Below are 7565 nucleotides of genomic sequence, written 5' to 3' on the forward strand. Positions count from 1 at the left end.
TACACTCTGAGCCACAAACTTCTGGTCTTAACAGGCCTCTGGCCCTTCGAAAAGTCCTTGCTCGTTATCGTCCAAAGAATTGGGTTCCTCTGTTTAGTGATGTCTATCGTGGTCAGCGAGGTAACAGTTCATGGGTACATTATTAGTCGGAATAATTAGTACGAATTTCTGTACGAATTTTTTCGGAATGTACGTAGAGATGGGCAAAATTTTGTACGGAAGCAATCTATATCGATTTATTTACAAAGTCTATTCTTCGTTTGCACACAGTGAAATACTTCTTAAGAAAAATATCAATTATTATCAAGTATATAGAGTTTACTGTAAAATATTGTAAAATATTGTATAATATTAATAATATTATAATTATTAGATTAATATCAGATAATAATATTTTTATACTTTATAATTCATGGTTTAGTATTAATTCAAACACTGGTGTATTAATAATTGTTCATTTTTCATTCGTTACTTGAAATTCATTTCTCTATCAATTTTATTAATATCATTATCACAAAATTGAAGAAGATTTATATCATTGAATTATTCAACGAGAATCAACTTCCTTCAGTTTATGTCTTTGATCAAGTACCGTGTCACTGGGGATCAGATAGTCTTCTTCGCGACCTTTCTCTGTAACGTCGGGATGGTTCTCGTCAAGTACATTAATCTCATAGCCTATCAGGACAAAGTGAGTCGATCAGTGATAACGGCCCTTCGCCACGCGTTAGCGCAATTAATTCTGACTCGACGCTTTGTGACTCTAGGTGAAGTATGTCCTGGAAACTATAGATTACAACTGGAACGCGATTATCGATGAGAAGGAGATTGAGATACTGAAGAGATACGCTAAGACACAGAGAGGGAACACTTTGACTCGCATATGTAAGGCACACCTTTCCAGATGTTCTGTTTATTGAGTACTCTGATTCTGGATTTTCAGATTTTTTGTTGTTTCGGCTTGCTCGTTTCATTTGAATTTTATGCAAGATATGAATTTTGTCTATTTTATTGAATTCATAATTCAGAAAAGAAAAAACAAAAACGTCGTGCAATAGAGCTAACAGACGGTAGTGAAGATCTGAAGATACCAACACAAACCTGAAGTATAACAGATAAAAGAAATTAATGAAAAGAATACATTTACACATAATTTCAAAACAATTCCAGTCATTGTGCATATGATAGTCGTTCTTTCCTCGTCGGCAGTGCTGTGGCCACGTTTCTTGGACATAGTGCTTCCTCTGAATACATCTCGACCACTTTACTTAATAGTAGGGGTGAAATACTCTGAAGACCACGAAAAACACTTCTTTCTCATAAGTGGACACGCGTTCATCGCCTACCTTTCCGGACTCGTAATGATAACAGCGATTGATTCTCTGTACGGCATTATAGTGCATCACCATTGCGCTTATATTTCGTATAGTAAGGTACTTTCCGCTGTTATTCTGCACCACAAAGTTGTTGGCATTCGCAAACGATACGTTTCGTCGCTTATAGTTATCGGATAAAAGTCGCGATCGACGATACGCCTGAAACGGAAGATCCGAGATTCGGGAAAAGCTACCTGATTTACGCTAGGATCTGTAGGGCACTGAAAAATTACAATACACTTGTCAGGTTGGTACCCAGGAGGGATGAAAAAAAATTCTTATGTAGACAAAAGTTTAGAACAACGAACAAATGATAAACGATTGTTTAGAAGACGTTTATGTCGGCTCACACCAACAATAATGTTCGAGTATACCACGTCGTTCACATCGGTTTCGTGTTTCATTATCATTGGGTTGATAGTGATTTCCTCGACTGTTCACATGTTCCAAGTGAGCGATTCCTCTTTCGCATGTTAGAATAATTTCCATCGCGGTTTTCTAAGGCTTATGTTACTTATTCTGGAGTAAAAATTTAAACATTATAACCGTACTTATATCTTTCAAGGTCCGATTTCTTTTTCGATGACAGATTGTTGTCCTCAGTCATTCTACAGGTGAATTAGTCCACGTATTCTTGTATCTGTACATCACTTTCATTATGTTTCTCTACTCCTTCAACGAAAACTACAACGGCCAGATATACATGGATCATTCCTTGAACGTCTTCCACGAAATGTGAGTAAAGTGCTTAAACTCCGAGAGATCATCTGGATATTTAATGACGGCTAACCCACGTCTGAAACGGCTTCGTGATTTAGATATAACACACGATGGTACACTCTACCACACAGGATTCAAAAATTACTGCTTTTGGTACTGCAAAGAACATCAAAGAGCTGCGCGCCGATTCTAGCTGGCGTTTACGTTCTATCGACCCAGGGATTCGCCTCGGTAAAATCAATGTTTGCGGGAAATTTAATTTCCAAAATTCGTGTGTTTTTATCGCGCTTATTGATCTATGCATCATGCGCACACAGCACCAAACGAACCCTTGAAATACCATTCGATATGGCGGAAACTAAGCTTTTTTATACGCGCGTGGATCTATAGTTGAATGTTGGACTTTGGTGATAATTTCATATATATCTTGAAAAGCTTGAAGTTTTCGACGTAAAAATCACTTCTCCTTTCTTTTATTATACCTTCGCTTCAGATAATACCTTCTAAATTCCTAAATTAAGAAATTAGTTTAAGGTATACGTAACTATTTAGGAACACCAAAAATCAATCAGATGTAAGAGGTTAAATTTCTAAATATTTACAATAAGTTATTGCTGGATTTAAAGTCGCAGTTAGTCTCTAAAATATAGATCAAATTAATTCTAGAATAAAAAGAGTAGCTTCGTTATGTGATCGAAGGAAACTGTCTTACGAGGAATTATAATTTCAGATGATCAACACATCAATTTCCTACTTCACTGTAATCTATACCGTTCGATACGGTTCCTAACTTAGAGAGAAACCGACGAATAAACCGTGATGGATGATGGACTGGTAAGCGAAACATAAAACCAATCAGGTCAGACCAATCAGTTGAATAGCACTTTACACAAGCTACGGTTTGCTAGTGAAAAAGAATTAATTCCCATGCAGTAAATTGGTATTACATATTTCAACTTGCACAGGAAATTGTATGCAAGCTATAGTGTGCATTTTATGTCAAAGTGATAGCTAGTAGGAGCGAAAGCCAATAAAATATGATAAAAATGAACGCCTCGCTTTGTTTTATTGTGACTTCCACGTACCTTCTCTTCCAGAAGCCCATTTTTAGAGCCTTTGTGACCCATTGGAGATATCGATATATATTCGTAACTATTATATGATAATATACTTTGTTTATCTTCATCCAACCCCAATGTAACGAGAATATTTTTTTCTAATTGTTTGGGGGTAATGATTATTAACGTCAAAATAAACTGTCGTGAATAATGGAACGGAGAAAAGTGTTTAAAGATGAGTATCTGTACAGTTTCGTCCTCACGGTATTTCAATAATAAGGCTTTTTACACACACCACAGACCTGTTGTGATTATAATATTGCACACACAACAGGCTTGTAGTGACAGTAAAAAGTATTGTGAATACGTACATACCCTTCTTTTCTTCTTAAAATAACGCTTCTTCTTTTCTTCTTTAAGCAACATTGAAATCTTCAACGATTATAACTGTCGACGTGAGAAATATTCTTCAAAAAATGAACGCAATCGAGAGGCGTCTATTCCTCGCAATGTCCGCGGTGCTTCTACAAAGCAGTGCCAGAAATAAAAACTCCAAGCCCCTACCTAGAAAAATAAGAGAGCGAACGAAATCATTTTAATACCTCTTGGTTCTTCTGAATTTAATATTTCATTTCCCCGATTTCCGGCGACGGTGGTAATCAAATCGATCGGTTTCGCATCGGAGTCTATAATTTAGAAGGATTGCAGTCGGATTCGCATGGACAATCAACGCGACGAAGTTTTCAAGCAAAAATAGGCCCGTGTGAATAAAATATGATGGCTATGTGTAATCATGAGACGCCTCTGGTTCCGCGCTATCGTTCTGTATCCTCCGTATTTCGAAGTCAGTACCGCACTTTCTAATCCGTCTTGTGCATCACTGATACCAAATGTTTCGAATGAACCTTTCAGAATTCTTTACATCTTCTTTTCATTAAAACTTTATTGACATGAAACACACACATTGACAGACATGAAAGATCCACTGAAACATCATCCACTGGATCATTCTTGTTGGCATTATGATCGTCCACCTGGTAATCATGTTATTCCATAACCACAACGGGCAAAAAGTATTTGACGACAGCGTGGGAGATACTTTAAACCTAGTGTTAACATTTCAGAATCCTTTATGACTACTTTCCATTAAAACATTTCGTTCTGACGGGTATTTTTAGGTTATTAGAACAACGCATGAGCTGAAATACCAGCTCACCATACACACCAACAGTTTAATTCATGGAAAATTCTAACTTCGATAAAATGACTACACTTGGTCAAATGTATTTCTTTTGAAAGTTGGAGCCCATCAATGGAGATGAAGATAAACAACGCATCATTTAGGGCAAGCTCGTATTTAAATTTTTACGTACCTGCCTTTCCAAGAAGGAATACTCAAATCCGCAAGGAGCTTTCTTGATACATCTCAGAATATTTCAATCCAAATTACACCCATTTGCAATGCAACAGATGAATCTTCGAACACATTTTCCCTCGATTGTCTGCATGCCCTTTTGTCTATTCTTATTCCTCAAACGAAGCCAAGGTGTGTCCACGTCGATTCTGAAAGCAAACGTTGGCGATAAAAATTATACACACCCTTCTCGAAGAATAGGGGGAGAATAAAAACATTTATTGTCTCCCGATTTTCTTAAATTTCCTATTCCATTCTCTAAAATATCCGCGACGGTGGTAATCAAATCGATCGGTTTCCAGCGGAAGTCCGTAATTTGAGGGAATAATATCCCAGTATTAGACACAAGCGAGGCTTCGGAAATTTGAGGCGACAAGCGACAACGTGAATAAAATTTGACGCCGTGCTGTAGTCGGACGATGCCGCGGGTTTTGCGTTCAAACGTTCCTCGGCTTCGGACGAAGAAATGGATCAATTCCAAAGACACTACCGCACCTACTATTTCATGCTGTGCATCACAGGGCTATCGCCCTTCGACAATTCGGTTATTGTTAAAGTGCAAAGGATAATTTTCGCTTTCATTGTACTCTGCTGTGTCATAGTCCAGGTGATAACGTATCAATATTTTCCTACGTCGTTGTGTGTTTATATGAAACACTCATCCATAAGGAATAGATTATGTCTTCAACTTCTGTCCCACAATACCAAACTTGTTTTCACTGGTTTTTGATGTATCAATTCTAATTTCTATCGACGACGGATGTAGACTTATCTTTGAGCTAATTATTTGAGTGCCATTTCTATCAGTTAGGTTCTTTTCAAAGCACGTGTTATTTGAGTGTACAAATATCTATACTTAAATTTCTTTTAAATATTTTTTCATTTTTACTGTATGGTGCATAATGAGTATTCCAAAAGGAGCTTTGGAATATATCTGATTTATTTAATACATTCATATACATTTATATTTAACATGTATGCCACATATACCCTGACAGGCTTATTTTGGAATTTCAAAACAACATCCTATAGCCCCTTTTGGAAATAGTTTTATGTAAGTAAACAACCTATTTCCTATAATTTCGACTTTTTTTAAAAAAAAATCAGCTTTTCCTAGTCAAACCCAAATGCACTTATACATATCAAAAATAATGATAACTTTTTAAGCCATAGGTTTGCAATAGTTTAATAAACGAAACTATGTTTCAGTTCACATTGCTGGCTGCGGCTGAATTTACATTGCAAAACACAGTAATGGCGTTATCATTCGGCTGTCCAACATTATTGTTTTTTCTACGATACATTGGTTTTATCTACACTTTTCCACTTGTAAATTGCCTTTTATAACGTAAAACACTTCCAATTTACGAAATCGATTTCCTTTAAAATGTTATGCTAAGAAAAAGCTTCGTAGTAACCCGTGTAAAGCTGCCACCCTCCTTTTTTAAAACTCGACATTTTGTTTTTGCATACGTTTGTTCATCGTTTGCTCATGGATGCCCAACTGAAATTTTCGGTTGCCCCTCCTTACGAAAAATTTGAGTTTTCCAAAAAGGGGGGGAGGCCAGTTTCACACGGGTTTGAAAGTATGTGAAATTGGTTTCTGGTTTATTTCGATTCATCGTGTATGGAGAAATGGGTGATCGTAGCGTTGAAGTGGGTTTGAAAAATTCTTTTGTGTAGAATTTTAAAGAGAACCGATTTCTTATCATTAAATGCATCGATAAATTTAGACTCGTTCAACGAATATGCGACGATTTTAATTCTTTTATGTCTGACTACAGATGAAATTTATATACGATAGCATAAGCAAGGATTGCAGAGACCTCCCAAATCTAGACGAACAGGAGATACTAATGAATCACATCGCTGCTTCGAGACGTTTAGTCTTGATCTTCTTGCGTAAGAAAAACAAATATGTTTTCTTCGATACTCCGCGAAGAGAATATTATTCTACTTATAACTATTCAGTTATTATTCTAATTTTTATAGGTGTCGTGTTTTGGTATCCTCAGCCTTTGTGTAGTGTTATCGTCTCCAGTATGGATACACATTTTAATGCCCTACAATCTATCCAGTTCGGATATTCTAAAATTTCTTGGATTTATAGTTCAGCACGACAAGAATGTAAATATTATATCCCCACATATCCTGCTCAATTGTATAATTGGATTACTGACGATATCAGTCACCGAGTCGTCGCTCAGTGTCATGGGTTATTATGCTTGTGGACTATTTAAAATTACTAGGTATACACTTATATTTCGAAATCTCAGTTATTTGATAACAAATTCACCAGATTTTACTAATATATGTTTACTCTCTTAGTTATCGAATACGACACGCTGTTAATAAAGCGGTTAAAGAGATTGCCTTTTCAAACCATAACGCTTTGATGTGAAGTCTATTAAGTGGGTAAAATTATTTTTACGAAAATAATGTTACGAATTTTCTGAGTTTTGCTTTTATTACTGAACACACTCTGTTCTATCGTGCATAAAATTTGACAATCTACCGTGTCGTTTTATGTTCGCATGAACAGAATCACCGAAGCGGTTGCAAAGCAGATCATGCTGACGTATTTAATAGCAATTCTAGTGGTTCTACTCTCGTTCTCTGTGAATCTGTACCGTGTAAGTATCACAACAGCACGAGACTGGAAATGTTAATAATGTTTACTTGCAATATTTCTGCACTTAAGTATTTATACCTGGAGGTACTTGTTTCGCGAAATGACACACTTCAATGGGAGTCTGTTTAACAGTACATTAACGAAGCAGTCAAACTGACTCATTTCGAATTTCACAAGGAAAGTTAGGAGATAGTTACAGAAAACATTTACAGATTTTCTCAACCACTTGTGTAGACTTTTATCTACATTTAGAGACAAACATAAATCCACATTACTTTGGTAATAGATATAAACATGACCAAAATTTCTTAGAAAGTAAACAAAAAAAAGAATAAACAATGCGACTAAGATATTTTAAACCTCCG

At 36.2% G+C, this 7565-nt stretch overlaps 1 protein-coding gene across 2 annotated transcripts in view; it reads left to right on the top strand.

Moving 5' to 3' along the window:
* Positions 1–7565, top strand: part of LOC128889207 (mannosyl-oligosaccharide 1,2-alpha-mannosidase IA) — a 546492-nt gene that overhangs the window by 485704 nt on the left and 53223 nt on the right. The window lies entirely within an intron of this gene.

Source organism: Hylaeus anthracinus, unplaced genomic scaffold (assembly GCF_026225885.1).
Source record: "Hylaeus anthracinus isolate JK02 unplaced genomic scaffold, UHH_iyHylAnth1.0_haploid 11997, whole genome shotgun sequence".
Classification (NCBI taxonomy): Eukaryota; Metazoa; Arthropoda; class Insecta; order Hymenoptera; family Colletidae; genus Hylaeus; species Hylaeus anthracinus.